At 41.3% G+C, this 18,777-nt stretch overlaps 1 protein-coding gene across 6 annotated transcripts in view; it reads left to right on the top strand.

Moving 5' to 3' along the window:
• The window catches only part of STARD13 (StAR related lipid transfer domain containing 13), a 191,084-nt gene that overhangs the window by 83,504 nt on the left and 88,803 nt on the right, over nt 1-18,777 (top strand). Inside the window, exon 1 of one of the 6 annotated variants that reach the window (XM_045473716.1) lies at nt 5,961-5,981. The exons of the other annotated variants lie outside the window; for them this stretch is intronic. The gene's annotated coding sequence lies outside the window, so the exon portion shown is untranslated. Of the gene's footprint in view, nt 1-5,960; nt 5,982-18,777 lie in introns of those variants that run through there. 6 annotated transcript variants of the gene reach the window in all.

Below are 18,777 nucleotides of genomic sequence, written 5' to 3'. Positions count from 1 at the left end.
GTGCCAGTGGGGCTTCTATCAGCAGGTCCCGCCGTGCAGCTCCCTCTTTAGAAACCAGCGAGACTATCTCGGACTTTGAATGCTTGGTTAGATGGTAGCAGCATGCTAGAACTGAACCCAAGTGACACACACATAACTCTGCAGCATACAGACCCAAGTATTTTAGAGTAAATTACAGACGAGTACTGCAATTAGCTGTTCTTGCAGAGTTCTGTTTCTTGAATCACGATTAATCATATTCAGCCCTGTAAGTGTAGTCGTAATCACCTATGCTTTAAAATTCTAACTATGGAATGGTAAGTATTGAATCTTTATGCCAAGCTCCATTCCCAGCAATTTACATGTATTAACCCACTTAATGTTCACAACAAGCCCAAGAGGAATATTATTATTTTCCATTTAACAATGAGGGATCTCAAGCAACTTGCCCAAACTCACTCAGCTTGTACCTGGCAGAGTCCAGATTTGAACCCAGGCATTTGGAACATAAAAGGCGGTTTTTTCACTGCCTTAAAGAACCAGCGTACTCTTATCCCGGAAGCCATACTGTTCTCACCAGTCGCAAAATACTACTCTTAATTTGCTCTTGCGCGGATTCTGTGCACAAGGCATGTTGTCTACCCGTTGTTACATCTGAACATCTCTTGCCTTGATGTGCAGTGTTCCTCGGTGACGTCCCTGGTTCCTCAGTATGTGTTCCTCTCTCTAGAGCTGACGAGAAACATTGAATCGTCAGGCCTGGCTCTCTGCAAAAAAGAAAAAATCCCCAGGGAGCCCCTTGGACCCTTCCTGTGGGTACCCTTTCAAACCACAGCTGGCTGTTGTAGACCCCAGGGCTTGCTGCTGAATTTTTGCACCCCTTCTGAGAGGCTGGACTCTATCTTTTTTTTTTAAGGTGTTTTATCTCTGCAGAGAATGAGCTTCCGTATATAAACTTCCAGGGATATAAGCCTGGTTTCTGCTGTCCCAGAGCTAATTAGAAGAAAGGGAACTGAGGGGCCTGAACCATACAGTCTGTGGAATATCACTTAATCTGTTACTTCACCTTTGCCCTACTCTGTAAGGGGTCCCTGAGTTTAGGGCTATACTGTTATTTCCATAAACCATATATGTTGCACCTTTTCCATGTGTTGCGGAGAGGATGGAACCAAGGACTCTCAGATCTAGCTGCCCCTTAGACTGAGCTAGTTCCACTGTATAGAGGTCCAGCTTTTACTTGAATCTTTTACTTGAATCTTGAATCTTCTTGAATCTTCTCTTCATTAGCCCTCCCTCTAAGCACTTAGGTTTGCTCTCCTCTCTGCAAAGTCATTACCATTTCTTCACCTGGTTCCGGTTTCTTTCTTTCTTTTTTTATCATCTTATTTTTTTTTTCATCATCACAAGTACATTCTTTAATCCCCATCCCCTGTTTCTCCCATCTCCCCAATCTCCCCTCTGGTAACCATCTGTTTATTCTCTATAGTTAAGAGTCTGTTTCTTGGTTTGTCTCTCTCTTTTTTTTTCCTTTGCTTACTTGTTTTGTTTCTTAAATTCCACATATGAGTGAGATGATATGTATTTGTCTTTCTCTGTTGTATTTCATTTAAAATTATACTCTCTAGCTCCATCCATGTTGTAAGTGACAAGATTTCATTCTTTTTATGGCTGAATAATATTCCATTATATATAGCATATATACACACACCACATCTTTATCCATTCATCTATCGATGGACACTTGAACTATTTCCATTGTTTGGCTATTGTAAATAATGCTGCAATAAACATATGGGTGCATATATCCCTTTGAATTAGTGTTTTTGTATTTTGAGGTTAAATACGCAGTAGTGTGATTTCTGGATCGTAGGGTAGTTCTACTTCTAATTTTTTGAAGAAACTCCATACTGTTTTCCACAATGGCTATACCAGTTTGCCTTCCCACTATTAGTGCAAAAGGATTCCTAAAAAGGAATTCACATCCTCACCAACGCCTGTGGTTTCTTGTGGGTTTTTTTTTTTTTTTTAATTTTAGCCCTTCTGATGGGTGTGAGGTGGTATCTCATTGTAGTTCTGGTTTGCATTTCAACATATGAGTCCCAATTATTACTGCTGTGCTTGGTTTGTGAGTTTGCAATGCATTTACACCTGGGCATAGATGTGGCTTTGATGCCTAACTGACTTCTTGTGCTCAGAGTTTCATAAAAATGGGAAAGCTTCGGATGTCAGACCATTTGCTTTGCTATCTGGTATAATCCTGAAAAGTATTTTTGTCTCCAACATGAATGGTGTTCCTTTTTCAAGTATTGATTTGCCCAGGCACATTGGGTATTGGGCTTCTGACCATGAAAATGGGCAGGGCTGAATTAGGCAGGTTTTTGGCACCTTGCAGTTGGTGGTCATGGGCATAGCTGCCACATATATTTGAGTAGGTTGTACACTGCACAAATCTAGGTTGTCCTGATTCTGGGGAACGCAGGTGCCAATGTGGGAGTAGAATCCACATCCTGAGACCCCCTCCTAGTGCATATTCCACTCCCCAATATTTTTCTTCCTCTGCCATGGTTACACACTGCCATTCTGGTGCCTATCGTCAGTACTCTACAATGGCTTTTCTCGTAGCTGCATATATATTTTAAATGGCTGTACAGTATTTCATTATATGAATATACCATAAATTATAAGTTCCTTATTGGTGGGCATTGTGCAGTTTTCAGTCCTTTGCAATTACAACTAATGCTGAAATAAAAACTTATACGTGTTCATATATATGTCTGCAAATATCTCCTGGAAAAAATCTTCCAAGTGGCATTTTCTTTAACTCATCTCCCTCGACTCTCATATCTATGCAGTTGCTGCCAGCACCCTTCCTTGCCTTACCCTCATCCTCCAAGTTCGAGCTTCATGACCTCTTGCTTACATTATGGCAGTAGTGGGTCAGTCTACCTGCTGTCTCCTTTATAATCCACCCTAAACATGGTTACTAGACCTCGTTGCTCAGATTATGTTACACCTGTGTTCCCAAACCTCCCAGGGCTCATGATTGCTGATTGAACTCAGTATTAAACACCCCCCACCCCTCCCAGCATTCAAGGCCACACCACAGTGGGGCTCCAGCCCGTCTTTGGAGTCTCATCCCCTGTGATTCGCCAGGTCCCTATGCTTCAGCAGAACCGGATACCTCGCTATTTCCTGAGCTTGCCTTGCCCTAGAGCTCATCGTTTTTACTCTAAGAGTGTCCTTCTCTTTCAAGTGTCTCCCCGCCCCCGTTTTTGCCTGTGCAAAACCTTCGCAAACTTTAATGCTACCACCCTAATCATGTTTTCTGGATTCTCCCACTCCCACCCCCCAACCTAGATGTGATCCTCCCCCCTCAAAGCACAGCTGCACTCTGTCCCCTGCTGGTCTCAGATCCTGTTTTTGATTGTAGTCATTTGTGCTGCTAGAAACCAGTGGTAGCTGGAGAGCTGGAAGCATGTATCCTGTGGTGTGTTTAGTGGAAGGCCTTCTAGAAGTATGGCATTAAAAATATATTTATTAGATTAGATCTTCACAATTGGTAAATTCACTTACCCCAAATGGGCCTAGCCCTTCAGCTATAATTCAGAGATTATACACCTGAAGCCATTAATATGAAAGTAGATTACCTTTCCGGTGTACTTAGTCAAAATACAGAAGAAACGCATTGGCGGTGAGGTGGCAGGCAGGGTGGGAACAGGAGCCCATCTCTTCTGCCTTCCCTTTTCCTGGGGTCCACTGCCACCCTTATAAAAAGCACATGGAGTAGGATCCTGCTAGACTTGGAAGGCTGACTTCTTGCCAGCCACAGCAAGCAAGGACTCGCATCCCCATTTAGGAGGAATTTACCCTAACAATCCAAGCACTTGCATTAAGGGGATGTTTACAAACATCCTGGTTTTTGACTCATACCCATTGTCAGCAGGATGACATTCTCAGGAGAGGAAGTGGGAGGCAGGGGAGTCACTGGGGGGGGGGGGGGGGGTAGTGTAGAAAGCTGGATCAGATCAGGGATCCCTGAACAAAATCTCCTCTCCTTTCAGTGACCCAGAAAGTCTCTTTGCCTACTGATCCCAATCTTGCATTTGAAGACACTGGAAGGACACATAGGAAGTCTCCACCTTCAAGTACTGATTATCCACTTTCAAGCTCAGGCTTCTCATAATAATCTCTACTCCCTCCCTTAGAGGGAGCACCTCTCACCTAGTTCAAGTTCTCATTCACTTATTCAACAAATGCCAATTGTGTATGTCCCTGCCCTTAAGGGGTTTATGGACTAAAAGCAGATGACAGTTCCATATTCTTTTGTGAGGATATGGAAAGAGAGCCAAGGTTTCAGACTTTTACTACTCAACCCCCCTCTGACCTGTGCTTCCTGCATATTCTCTCTTATCGAAGAGTTCAGATATTCAAAGTCTGAGTTGCTATTGTCCTCAGCATGCACTTTATACCCTGCGCATTATTCCCGGAATCCTTTTATCTCTAGTGCTCTTTATCACAGGCTAGTATTTATTTTGGTACCATCCTTTGCCAGATTAAATATTTATACTCATTTAATATTCTCTCTGTTGTTGAAAAGAACAATACAAACGTTGAATAATAACAACAAAGTACTTTATTGTCTTAATTTAATCTTGCAATCACCTGTGAGGTCTCCAGGGCTTACTCTATGCCTTTCCTGTTCAAGGACGCTGTCCGAGGACCTGAACCCAGGCCTTCTGATTCTGGATTCCAGCACAGCCTTCAAATCCTTATTTTTGTAACATGTAACCTATTTGCTCTAAAAATGTTCAGCTCCTCTACCCGATAAAGTTTGACTACTATTGCCTGCAGAATACGTCACTCGGAAAATGTACCCTCTGTCCTACTGATTTACAGAGCAGACTAGTTTACACATTCAGCTCTTCTATTTTACGTGGTAGAACTCTCAACTAGACCCAAAAATGCATCTCATATATTCTCTTGATTCACGTAGTTCATCGGTAGTATAAATATTAGCAAATCCTGTTGCTTAAGATGTAATGTCACCTGGGGGTGCCTGGGTGGCTCAGTCAGTTAAGCTTCTGCCTTCAGCTCAGATTATGGATCTCACAGCTTGTGGTGGTTTGTGAGTTCGAGCCCTGAGTCAGGCTCTGTGCTGACAGCTCAGAGCCTGGAGCCTGCTTCGGATTTTGTGTCTCCCTCTCTCTCTGCCTCTCCCTCATTGGCTCTCTCTCTCTCTCTCTCTCTCTCTCAAAAATAAATAAGCATTAAAAAAATTTTTTTTTTAAAGATGTCATCTGAATATGCATGATGACCTGTGTTTTAGGATAGAAATTATTTGTAATGTACTATTTTGGCATTTTCTCCTTGGAATCAGTTTTCACAGTTTTAATATGTTAAATATTATTCCATCATGGATGGGTGTCAGGGGGCGAGGTATAGTGAGTGTGTGGGGGGCGGGTTCATTCATGGGCATCTTCTTTTGAGTCTCTTTAAGCAAGGAAAAAGATAAACCTGCTTTAACAACGCTTCCTCTTGGCCTAGGAAGTTTTTAAAATGGGATTTGTTACATAATATACATGCTTGGCGTTGGTGTGGGGGGGCAGCTAGGAGAGGATGGTCCCCTTGGTTTGTGACAGACTGGCAGCTTTTCCCCTCTAGTATGTGCCATAGCTGCAGAGCCAGATTTAAAAGAGAGGATTTATAGGAAATCCAGCTGTGAGTTTTCGTTTTTTCTCTTAGAGCTGGAGGCGGGGCCAAAACCAACCTCAAACCAGGCACACCATTGATCAGGCTAGAATGATGTGGAACAGGCTCACAGACAACAGCTAAGCACAGAGGAAATATTAGCTGGCAGAGATAACGAAGAGGAAACACTCAGTGACAGAGGCACCATCTGTCAGTTTCGGAGGAGCAGTTTTCAAGAAAACAGAAAATGAAATGAAGAAGACAGTGGTTTTGTTTCAAAGGTACAGCACAGCCTAAGGACATTTTTAAACAAAGTAAGTTTGTATTCCGTAGGAAAGGAGGCGGGGGTGGGTAAGACAACAGTTACTGCCTATTTGCACTGTGACTTTTGTGACGGATATATAAAGTTTTCTTTGTGGTGTATTTGATATTTAGAAGGACATTCTTTTAACAAGAACTGGATTTAAAATTTAAAGCAGTGCCTCTCATTTTGATTATTCACTTGAAAAACATTTGAAAGTTACCATAAGATTTGGTTTACTTCTATTTAACCTCAGAGATTTGTTTTTATCTCGGTTATACCATAGATACTGACACAGGACTTTCTTTTTCTTAATTTTTTGAAGTATGAGCAAAATTATTTGTATCTTTCCCCAAAGGCAAGTTAGTGAGAAAAGTGCCCATGTCTCAGATTTAAGAGGCTAGCAGAAAATGTTGTCTCTTGGATGTTTAATTCCATGGGGTCGGCTAAGTAAATAGCCATGAGTGTGACCTAGACTTCTGTGTGCCTTCCACATCACCTTATTGTGTTCACATTGTTTTTAAAGGAAGCTGCTTCTGGATCTTTTAGTTTGCCTTTCTCAAAAAGCCTTCTACCCTTTTCCAGAACATACGCTGCCATACCAAACAACCCTGTTACTTAGGCTTAATACATTTTTAAACATACCAGCTTTAAAACGGGGTTGGACTTGTGTTGTCTGTTGTTATGTGTTACATCCAAGTGGTTTGCATTTGATGTCATATGTCGCATGTTTTAGTAGCCTAGGATTTGTCTACGTCCAAAGGGATCTTAAATAGGGATTTGGAATGATAAGCTTATATGAACGATAGCAAAAAGTTTTTGGAGCCCCTCTGTTGGAAAAAGGCAGTTCTCCTTCGTTCTACACAGGCAGGAGGGGACTTTTATGCGTCAGCGTTAGCAGGCTGTCTAGTCCAAACCAGAAGGAGAAGCACTGGCTGTAAACTCGCAAAAGCAGAAACCACTCAGTGTGATGGCCCAATATGGATGTCAGAACTTTGTAGCATGTGTGGGAAAATGGCTGCAGTCCAATGTCTGGAATCATTTATCTTCTGGTAGAGCCTAGAAGACAACTGTTGTATGCATGTTACAGAAATCCCCGCTGATTGATTTCATTTACATAGAGCAAGCCCAGTGACTGATGGTGGGGACAACTGCGAGTGGGGGAGAAGTATTGATCTATTTCTGCTTTTGCTGAAATTCTCGTCTCATTAGTGTTCTTGGCACCTTTGAATGAGACTGTGCCGCCACTGACAACCATATGGTTTCTAGGGGGCCCTTTCCACACGCTTCGTAATAAGTGCCACATTTATGCCTTTTCTTATTGAGGAAGTCATAAACGGAAGGTTGAGTGTTTTGTCTCACTGTCTTCTCCGAGCTTAACCTGTTTCCCGTAGTCTAGGTTTGAAGAATGGGAGGAAGAAAGTATTCAGGAGCAGGGTTCTTGACACGGACTCAGCGCGGCATGCGCGGTCCTTCAGAGACGTGCACGGGATACTCTGCGAAATTCTGGCACACGGTCCTCTTGATGTCGAAACTCGTGTCTGCATGTGAGGCTGTCAGATTTGCCAGTATACGCTGTGTGAGCTAAACTCACATGTGCTAACATATGCTGACATCCGACAGGGTCGCATCCAGACCTGTTTGCCGAATGTGTGAAAGATATTTGCCCATTTCTGACAGTGCCCGTGTGAGATCTCGTGAAGACGTTTTTAACTCATGGCAGGGACCAAGATAACAGTCAAAAGCCTTGGGTTTCAGCCACCCTCCCCCCCTTACGCTACCTAACGTGGCGACCTTGAGGACGATCACTAACCTTTTAATAAATCTGTTTTGCTGCTTAAAATGCCTCCTCGAGACATTTCAAATGCCAGTAAGATATTTACAATGTGTCTTGTATTTGTGTCATTTATGAAGTTGCCTTCATTTTCTTAGACAGAACTACACTACACTGAAAAAGCTGAAAAACTCTGGGTCACTAAGAACAAAATTCTGTAGTCTTATATAATAGTACTTTTGTTTACAGAAGCCTGCTCTTGAAGGTACTTGCACTGGCCTTTTGTCTCTATGTGAAATTATTCTTTGATTCTCTCACCACAATTCCGGCATTGAGGAATACCAGTAATTTCCTCCAACAGGTTGAAGTTTTAGCAGTTGGGTTCAAATTGGAGCAATACTACTTTGATTTAGTATAGTTAAATATATATACAATTTTTTCAACTCCCAATATAAGGAAAATGGATGATAGTGCAAATTCGGGTACCTAATATTTTCTTACATTTGATATATCCATATATGTCATATTTAAATAAATACATGCGTAGGTATGCTTAGCTTCATATGATACATATATACATACATATATGTGTATGTATATATATGAGAGAATCTCCCTCACATATTCCAATAAAAGCAACAGTGTATAAAATATTGAAAGTAAAAGATAGGAGCCACTAGTGTATTTTCATTTTACGTGATAAACATGATAGCCATTTAGTAGAGTGCGAAGGATGTGGGAAATCAGAAGTCAGACCTGTCAATATCAGCTGCCATGACCACCATGCTCCAAACAAAACCATCCCATGGGCACCATCTACTGAATTGTGAAGCACGGCTGCCCTGTGAGCCATCCCACTCAGCTGTGTGACCGACCTTGGGCCAGTCACTTAATCCTGCTGACTCCTAGTTCCTCTGAGGCAACATGGGTGAGAACGTATACCTTATCCCATTAAGTTGTTGTTAAGGGCAAATGACACAATAATATATATGATAACGCTTTGAAAACTTTAAAGTCACTAATTGCTTCCTGGAATATTCCTATTTTCCCTTTCTTTAAAATCCTGCCTGTCATTCAAAGGCTTCTCATGACCCTTTTGTGATCTCCTCAAGGGTGTGTTTTTTCCCTCTATGTTTGAAGCCCTAGAGCTTGTTATGGAAATAACTAACCAGCTTGCCAGTCATGTCCCACCCCTACCCTCAGGTTGACCCTACTATTCTGTGTGCTTTCGCATCTCCACAGTCTGCTCATTTCTGTCCCTGGGCTCTTCTAAATGTTTTCTCCATATTTTTTATCAGTCTCTTCATCCTCCAAAGCTACCTAGTATATGTAGTATATAGACCCATTTAGAATGGGAACCTGAGACTCCAATGACAGAAGGCACTATACGTAAGTAAATGGTTAACCTACATAGTCATATGTGAGTCCTACTAATTACACTTAGCTAACTAAAAATTAAAACTATCAATCAACACTCTCGGTTCAGAAAGATCCTTGATATATCTATGGCTAGATATGTTTTAAAAAGAAAATCTAAGCATCTTTCTGAAAAGCAGTTTGGCAGTATTTATCAAGACCTTCTGATCCAGTAATCCCCCTTCTAGGAAATTATCCTAAAGTAGTGGTAAACAAAACAAAATAATGTAGACAAAGCTTTCTGAACAAGATGTTTAACATGATATTATTCATAAATATTATGAAAAATGGCAAATTAACCAGCATTATTTTAATAATCTAAATAAAATTCTTAATAATCCAAAGGTTTCCTGATCAATTATGCACTAATTACAGTGACCTAAGGGCTGCCTTTTTTAGATACTTTACGTAGAACCAAGGGCATTTTTAGAGCAATCAAGTTTAGCAACTTCATACCAGCCTTCTAAATTTCTGCTCTCCCTTTCTTATTTTTTTATTTTTATTTTTTTTAGAGAGAGAGCTCGAGAGGGGGAGAGGACAGAGGGAGAAAGAGAGAATCTTAAGCAAGCTCCACACTGAGTGTAGGCTCAGTGGATGCGGGTCTCGGTCCCATGACTCTGGGATCATACCTGAGCAAAAATCAAGAGTCAGACGCTCAACTGACTGAGCCACCCAGGCGCCCCTGCTCTCCCTTTTTGAAATTTAGAAAACGTTAAACATAGGGTAACCTTCGAGGCCAAAATTTGAAAACTCTGAGGGAGCAAAAATTTAGCATCAGGAGGGACCCAAGAGGACTGTTTTACCCGTTTGCATTAAAAAATAGACTATCGCAGAGAAATGGAAATCTAACTGGTTTAGCTTTTCTCTTTAATTGAGGTTAAAAACAGTTAAAAAGGGGAAACTTGAGTCTACTTGTTAAATGACTCTGAAGAAAACTATGTAAATTGTGGAAGCTTTTTATAATCCCTTATTTAATCTCTTTTTGCATGGAATCACTGAAGGAGGAGGTAAAGCCATTTTATCATAATAGTTTCTGCAAGTTATGTCAGGATAAACCACAGGAATACTGGAACCGATCTATCGTATCAGGGTTGTGTGGTTATTGAACACTGAACTGAGTTAGAAGCTCCACTCTGTTTTACAGCTTCAGTGATAAATGGAGCCTCAGCCCCCGAGAGATACTATCCATCACCTGCTTCTTTGTTCAAGAGGGGAGGTTTTCTTTTTTCGGTCCTTGGAATAATATTCCGAATGCATCCCCACTAAAGGTGCCACTCCCTGAAGCTCTCAGTTAAGAGCCTGGGGCAAAAGACTGCTGGTGAGCGAGACCGCTTCCTCAGAACCCCTGCCCACCCTGTCTTAAAAGGGTAGAGGAACAGGTGCCTTCTTTAAAGACCTTTCTAAATGGTCCTGTTTGGGATGCTGCCGAGTAAGTGATATAAGTCCCTTGCCTCAAAAAAGGTCACTGTTTTTATGGTGAAGGGATGCCAAGTTCAAAAATGAATACAAACCCAGTAATGAATAGACAATTCAACATGTCCCCACATGGGCTGCAGCCAAGCCAGCATGCAGTGTCAGTGCATCAGGCTGTGGGTAGAGGGAGCAGGAGAAAGTGGAGTCCTGAGTGGTTTATCCCACAGAAAACCTAAGGCTTCATAATCAGGAAAGCTCCTTGGAAGTGGCCTTGTTCTCACGAGGCTGTGGAAGCCTGAGGCGACATGTCTCCACGGGGCTGGCGCCTTAGCTTACTACACCTTGCCAGTGGCTTCCACCCACAGAAATAGACAGCACAGGGGTAAGGTTGGCCGGTTATGTAGCTTAAGCTGAGCCCAGCTGATGATCTGAGCTAGAAGTAGACGAGAGAGCAAGCTGCTAGCTGAAGGAGGACTCAAAATCCACCAGCCCAGGTAGCCCTACAGGATACCAAGCAAGAGGGTGAGGGCCATCAGCATACCAGAGGGGAGGAGGCTCGAGAGGAGCACGCTTTACCCTTCAGCCTCTGCAGAGGGCCCTTGCAGGAGACCTATGTATTCTGCAGTCAGCAAAGGGTGGGAGGACCCTATCTGAATAAACTCGCTCTCTACTGTCTCAGCAAGGATTGTGCTATAAAAGCTTCTTGGAATTATTGGTTCTCTACTTTCCACAAGAAAACAATGATTTTGTACAATCTCCTAAGAACTGCTGTTCTTTCCATACGTGCTTATTATCCTGCATACTGGACCACGTGTACTGGGCCTGGCCAGTGACTAGTTGTGTACGTTACGGGGACAGGCCTGCGGAGGAGAAACCAGCAAGCAGATGAGATACAGTTTCTTAACCCTTATGTAACACGGAGGCATCCTGACTGGTGTTCTTGGGGCCTTGCGAGAACTTGAATAAAACCACAAAATGGTTAAACAACAATAGCAAGTGCTCAGTTTAAATAAAGCAGTTTATTTTTAGCTGAGGATCAAACTCCAAATTAAGTGACTTCTCTGTGCCAGGCATTACAGCAGAGAAATAAGATATCTGTATCTTTAGAGTTTATTACTGAAGGCTCCAATTTCATGTTTGTTTAAGCTACAATTTTATTTTTCTTTTCGGTCTCACTGACGTTCATTTATTTGGTATTGGTGTATTCCTTCTACAAAGGATCTAAATGCTTATCTTAGGACAATTCCCTCGTCACAAAATCCACAGCTATACTGATATCATATATTTCATTTCAACAAACTTTTATCAGTCATTCACTGTGTCCAAGGAACTGCAAAAAGGAGCAGGGATTCCCCATTCAGAGGATGTTATGTTATTCAGGGATGTCATGGTCCCATCTCGGGGGCAGGTACAGACACAGTTCAAGGGAGAGTAACTTCTATACTGGTTAGAGGCATGAGGCGATGCACTGGGAACACATGCTTAAAATGTAATTCAGAGAATGAGGCAGCTTCATGGATGATATGACATTTGAACAGAGCCTGGAAATATCCATAGATTTCAGTAGAGGGCAAAGTAGAGAATGGATATTCCAAGACAAAAGGATATGTGTCTAAAAACAATTTATTTAAAAGCGTGTGTTTAAAGTGTGCAGTGTGTTCAAGAATAAGTGAATGGTTCCCCAGTGTGACTAGACCTTAGGATGTATGGAGAAATGGCTGCATTGAAAAATGGGGGTGTAAAGGGAGATTGGGGGCGCATCTCTGAAGGCTTTCAGATGTCATTTCATAAATCGCACATAGCTACTGACAATTTGGGAGGAGAGTAGTGATTGAGGCTGAATATTTTGGTAGAAGGGTGGATTGGGGAGGAAGCAATGATACCATTTATAGGTCCACTGCAATAATCCATCCATCCACCTGTCCATCTATTCATTCAACAAATATTGATTGGACACCGACTGAGCACCAGGCCCAATTTTAGGTAGTAGAGAAACATCAGTAAGCAAAACAGGAAAACAAAGTTTCCTGCCCTCAGGGAGCTTGTGGTGTTCTAGTGGGGAAGACAGACAATGAGCAACATAAATAAATAAACGGTGTTTATTTTAGTGACAATGAATGAAGACAATGAATGAAACTGGGAAGGGTGGTGTGAGTGAGGGGTTTAACTTTGTGAAAAGGGACCCAGGGAAGGCTTCCTGGAGAAGGGACTTGAGTGAGGACTTGACGTGAATGAGGGGTTCTGGATGTCTGAGGCAAGAGCGTATCCAACAGGGGAAGCAGAAGACGCAGAGGCTCTGCTGTAGGGTGACCCTGGGGTGCTCACGAGTTAGCTGTCCAGTTTCGGCAGGGTTGTGCAGAACGAGGAGAGACAGCAGCTGCTTCGGTGAAAGCATCCGTCTCTGACTGGTGGGTTTGGTGAATAAGGAGTGAGTCAGAGATGACTTGGGGTGTTTTACATTGAGTGACCTAGATGGATACATATCGTGTTAAAACAGCTTTTGTAGGGGGGTCTTGATCTCATCAAAGAAAGAGGTGAAGTCAGCTAAGAGTGAGTAGGCAGCCTAGGATTAGGGCTGAGAATTGAAGCCAGGGACAGCCTTACTGGGCATGAGTAGAAGGACTGATGAACGGTGTTTGTAGCTTAACAGTGGCCTGGTGTATTCAACAAACGTATTAGCACTTGCTGTGTAAGGAACACTGTGCTGAACGCTGACCATGCAGAACTGGAGTATGCTCACCAACGGAGAAGAAAGAGAAGGTTAGTAAGTGGTTAAAATCTGTCCCTTTATCAGACTGGAGAATGAGATAGCATAAATATGTAACTTCTCCAGAACAAGCCCAGTTGTGATACAGACACATTTTAGTGGGCTGATTCTTAAGAGGTCCATTTAAAAAACAAAAACAAAAACAAACAAAAACAAAAACCTTTCTCTCTCCTTTTCTATAGAGTTGAGTGCATTAGGACCTAATAGCTGTGTTCTTCAATAATTAGCCCTGCCTAAATCTATCTGTAGGACTGAGTTTCCGAGCAGTGTGCTCCTAGGTGTCTCTCTGGGATATGGGTGTACTCTCAAAGGGTTTATAGGTCTGCTAAAGATACTTAGCTCCTCAGCCATTGGGCTGGCTGAGCAGGGCCTGGGACAGCCAGAGGCCTTGTCTGATGACCTTGGGTTTCCAGCAGCATGGTTGTTTACCCTAGTACAAATGTGATACAGGCCACGCTGTGAAAATGGTTGCCAAGCATCTGTCAGACATGGTCCTATGGTACTCCCACTCTGTACTCATGGTCCCCAGCACAGAGGCACCATGTGTCTGCGAATGTATGGTCCTATCGGTAACATGATCTTGAGCAATACTTCCAATGGATTTATTTGCATTTTGTAAGTTATATACATGGTCCACTATCATTTACTGTCTCAAGTCCTAAAGACCAAAGCTGATCAACAATTACTTATATACCTCTTTTAGATCATCTTCAGAACCATTTTAAATTATACTAGCGGACTTCTTGTCTGGTCTAACTATATTTTCATTGTTCTTACCTTGCAGATGTGAATGTTACAGGGCTAGGGAGTGGGCATGTTCAGCTCTGTCACTGCTTGGTGACCACTCCTGCTAGTAATTAATATCATCTCTTCGTGGTATCTCTGTAGGAGTCTTTTTACGTTACTTGCGCATTTTGTGAGGGTTAGTTTCTTTAAAAGTAAGCAGTGTATTCCACATATCCTCTTAATTAGGTACGTATAGACTTCAGTACATCGTGGTACTGGGCAGTACAGAAAATGAACGTGCACATGGGATAGCCAATGCCAGCCCTCTGCACTACATAACTAACTCCCGCTCCCCACCCCCCACCCCCAGAAACCACCATGCAGGTGCACAGCTTAAGTGAGGGCACCTTGTATTAAATCCTGACGTGGACGTGGAACACTGGCATAACAATTTATTCCTCAAAATATCTAAAATACTGAAATAAAATATTTAAAATTAACACAGATAGGAATTTCTAATCTATTCACCTGCATGCTGTTTTGGAGACCAATGCCCTTATGTCCTGTAAATATCCATTGTCTCCCTGTTTATCTTAATGATAAAAGCTGTTAGTTGTCATGTCCTTCTCATCTGCCAACCACGGTACAGATATCATCCCATTTCAACCTCACCGCCGCCCTTTGAGGCAGGATTATTCTTCCTATTTTACAGATGAGAAAACAGAGACTCGGAAAAGTTCGTTAACTTGTCCAAGGTGGCATTGCTTCTAAGAAATGGATTTGAAACAAACTCTTTCAATCTTAGTTACTGCCTTCCTTCTGTTAGGGTCTGGGGTGATTTCCATTCTTGTGTTTATAGAATTTAACCCCCCAAAATACTGAATTTTGAGTTCTCGGGACACTCTTTACAATAATACTGTTGTGGGTGCTGCAAGTCTGCGTCCCACCTTAAATTGCAGCCCCATGATGCCTGGTTTGTATCCATGGCACAAATCTGGTTGCTATGGTATCCCTCTTATTAGGAAAATATTTGTCAGCTCCAGGTGGCTGGAACACCAGACAGGCTTACTGATACTTCAGTGAATACAAATAACGATTTAGCGGGTTATGGCGTAGTATGCTGAGAGCACGACACGGTCTCCAGGGATTTTGATGAGGTAGACCAGGGATTTACACAGTGTATTTCTACTGCCACAAACTTCAACTTTAGTCAGCTGGGTTACAGAGAGTGGCTAAATCTGCAGAGATGAACTAGGAGGTTACTGAAATGGCAGTTCTTGCTTTGAGGGAACATAGACAGCATTAGAATAAATGAATGTGTTGACCCAGTAAAACTAAGTTGCCATATCCAAAGTGGTGGCAGGACTGGGCGTTTTACTTGTTGGTCATCGATTTAAAGCATCTCCTTATTCAGAATGTATTCTCCTTCAACATGATTACACCCAGATAATCTCTTCCAGTAAGAAGGGAAGAACAAAGGAAAATAAATAAAACAGTTTACTAGTATCTCATAAAAGTTGTTGCACAAGAAGTGAAGAAGCATGGGAAAATGTGAGTTCTTTTATAAAAACAAATTTTTCCTTGAAGTCACTACAAGATTGAAGTTCACATAATATATTGGTATGTGTATGTGTTTATACAAGAGGGGACTGTATCCCCAGGAAACATGTGAATCAAAGTGTCTATAGAAGCTATGGTCATTTTTTAAGATGAGTAACAGCATACATAATTTCCTTTTTAAAAAGCAGTTTATCATTCATCATTCAAAAAAAAAAATCCGTTTTCACTTTCTCTAAAGAAGCCCAGATCTGGGAATTGAGAACCTTTTTTTTTTTTCCATCTTAATTCTTTACTATTTCGAATTTGTCCTATATTCTGCCCCAAACTAACAAAGCATGATAGACTTGAAAAGTTTTCCATTAACAACCAAACAAGTTATACCTAGTTTATGTTAAACCAATTTCATTTCTGTGTTAAATACTTGAAAATATGATGCTTAAATATAAATACATACTTCCATACCCAAAACAAATGCTGGTTAACCTATTTAATGATTTCTTACCATAAAAGAATCTACATTCACAAGATCCATAAATCAGGGTTGTTTTTTAAGATTCAGCCAAAACACTTTTTTTTTAAAGGAAAAAAGCTAGTCTCCGTACTAAACTGGATTTCAGAGCAGAATATTTCCAACTTGAAGTATTAAGTAGTCCTCCATATTTAAATTAAGATCTATTTTAAAAAATTCATTTAACACCCAATTTTAAGGTAATACCTGTTTATAAAACTGAAGTATATTTATGGTTCAAAAGTCATTAAATATTTATTTATTTATTTATTTATTTATTTATCCAGTTATTAAGCACGGACTGTGTTCATTGCCCCCATTCCTGTGGCTTTTCTGCTGAGTTGAGTTCATTGAATGTAAGTCCAGACTGAGGCAAGAAGGGCCAGGAGGAGTCTGTGTCTATGCTCTTGCTTCAACCCTGCAAGAATTCTGTCTTTCATTTCCCCCAAATAAGTGAAAAGACGCTCTAACAATCTTTGAGGTCTCTGGGATAATTCTGGACTGACTTACTAATAGAAAACAACAACAACAACAACAACAACAACAACACAAAAACCTCAGCTGAAAAGAACTTTTTTGATTCAGTTGTGAGAGGAAAAAAAGCATAATCCTATTAAATTTAGTAATCAGGCCCCAGTTGAGATTCTGACTGGCTTGATAATCACCATGGAGCCACAGAGTACTTAGCTGGTAGACAGCTAAAGTTAATTAACAGTACAGATTGCTGGATAAACCTCCCCATTCATTTTACTGATCTGTGCCCGTGGTCTCCCCTGCCCCCCACGTTAGGGTCCCCTTCTTGGTTTCCTTGTTTTCCCACTGCAAGCTCTGGGCAGTGGCAGAGGATACCCTGCAGTGGGACCACTTGGGGGGGCGTGGTGTCCCGGAAGGGTGGAAGGCTCAGGCTCAGAAGGATCTGGGTCTGAATGCCGACATTGTCTCTGGTTGTGTACACTTTCCTCCTGCTCATCTCCAGAGTGGCGATCATAATGTCTATCTCAGAGGGTCAGTAGCGTGTGCGATCATAGGGAGAGGGCTTGGTACTGTGCTTTGTCTGGATTATGTCCCACAACAACGCTGTTACTATGCTGCCCTCATTTTGCTGCTCCCCTCCTCTTCCATAGCTATTAGCGACTTCCCCTTGCCAGGAACCTAGAATTTCCACTTAGAACCTTCCACAAGGAGTCAAGAAATATTGGAAAATATTTAGGAAAATATTGCTTGATGATTCACCTTTCTCCTCATTTTCATCACAGTTTAAGCACTGCCTTTTAGTTGACCTCTTGTCTATTCCTCACATTGTCTGGTGAGGTGACATATACATTTAATGGCTGATTAAGGTCTGAATAAACAAATGGGGAAATTATGTAAGTGAGTTTTTTTCCTTTAGTTGCTTTTTTATTTATAATTTATACCCAGTCTTCTTTCAGAAGGATGTGAAACGCTTTGCTGGGTTTTTTGTTTTTTGTTTTTTCTTTTCTATGTATTCCCATATGGTTATAAGTAAGGACTAGAAATGGAACAGAAGCCCTTTGTATCACATATGGCATCACTGTTGTACGACCTTGGCACTTTATTTAATCTCCCTGAGCCTTGGTTTCTTCCTCCATAAAATGGGGATGATAATACTTTTTTAGAGGTTGTTATGAGGATTCAATGAGTCATTGTATATAAATGCGTAACATATTTAGCATCATGCCTAGCACATGATATTAACAATAACCGTGCAGATACTTTTTAGCAAAATACCCGAATGGCATATGAGACAATTAAAACAAGAATCAAATGGACTTTTTGGGCCCTATAAGCCTTCCTTATACAATTTAAATCAAGGAGAACATTCCTGAATACACTTCAAAAAACAAAACAAAACAAAACAACCCTGCAGTATTCTAGTGATAATATTTATTTCCAGGAAAACAAGTATACATGATTATGATTTACAAGTTAAAGAATAATGGAAGCAAATTTACCAATATACTGTTTTAGCCTTTAAGTAGTTTATTCCCTGTTTAGTAAATATTCCCATTCCCATTATAGCAAATGTTTATCTCTAGTCAAACTATAAAATGCCTAAAGCTTTCACATGGTGTAGAATTTATTTTCTGGCCTTTTCCATGAGAGCTGTTTAGGAAATTGTCAGCAAATTTTACCATGCCACCATGTGCCTGACACTGTCAGGTGTTACAGGAACTGCTGAAAAAAAGGACTCCTGTTCACAGATTCCTGTAACTCGATTTCACAGAAAGCAGTCCAAAGCCATATGCACCAAAGGCCAGATTGCCTGGCTGATTTGCAGGCTGAGTGCAGTATGAGGTCATTTACCCAGACATTTTAATAACTGTCTTAGAATAACTGGCTGCCTTTAAAAAAATGCCCTTTTATTCCTCTCCCTCCAGCCAGAATCCTGTCTGTCTTCTTGTCCTTATTAGAATTAGATTACAAAACAGAAAGCGATCAGAAATGTTATATTTAAGAATAAAATCAAGCAAAGGACCGAGTTGGGGATAATGTGTGAGACAAAGACTCAGCAGCTGAGACTGTGGTTTCTCAGGATGTTTCTCTTGCTATGTCAGAGACCACAATATGAAATCATATAAACCATTTGGATTAGAGCTCACCAACAATGCTTTCCTAGCAACAAA

The sequence above is a fragment of the Leopardus geoffroyi genome, chromosome A1, assembly GCF_018350155.1.
Source record: "Leopardus geoffroyi isolate Oge1 chromosome A1, O.geoffroyi_Oge1_pat1.0, whole genome shotgun sequence".
NCBI classification, from domain to species: Eukaryota; Metazoa; Chordata; class Mammalia; order Carnivora; family Felidae; genus Leopardus; species Leopardus geoffroyi.
This window is presented reverse-complemented; position numbering and strand designations above follow the sequence as displayed.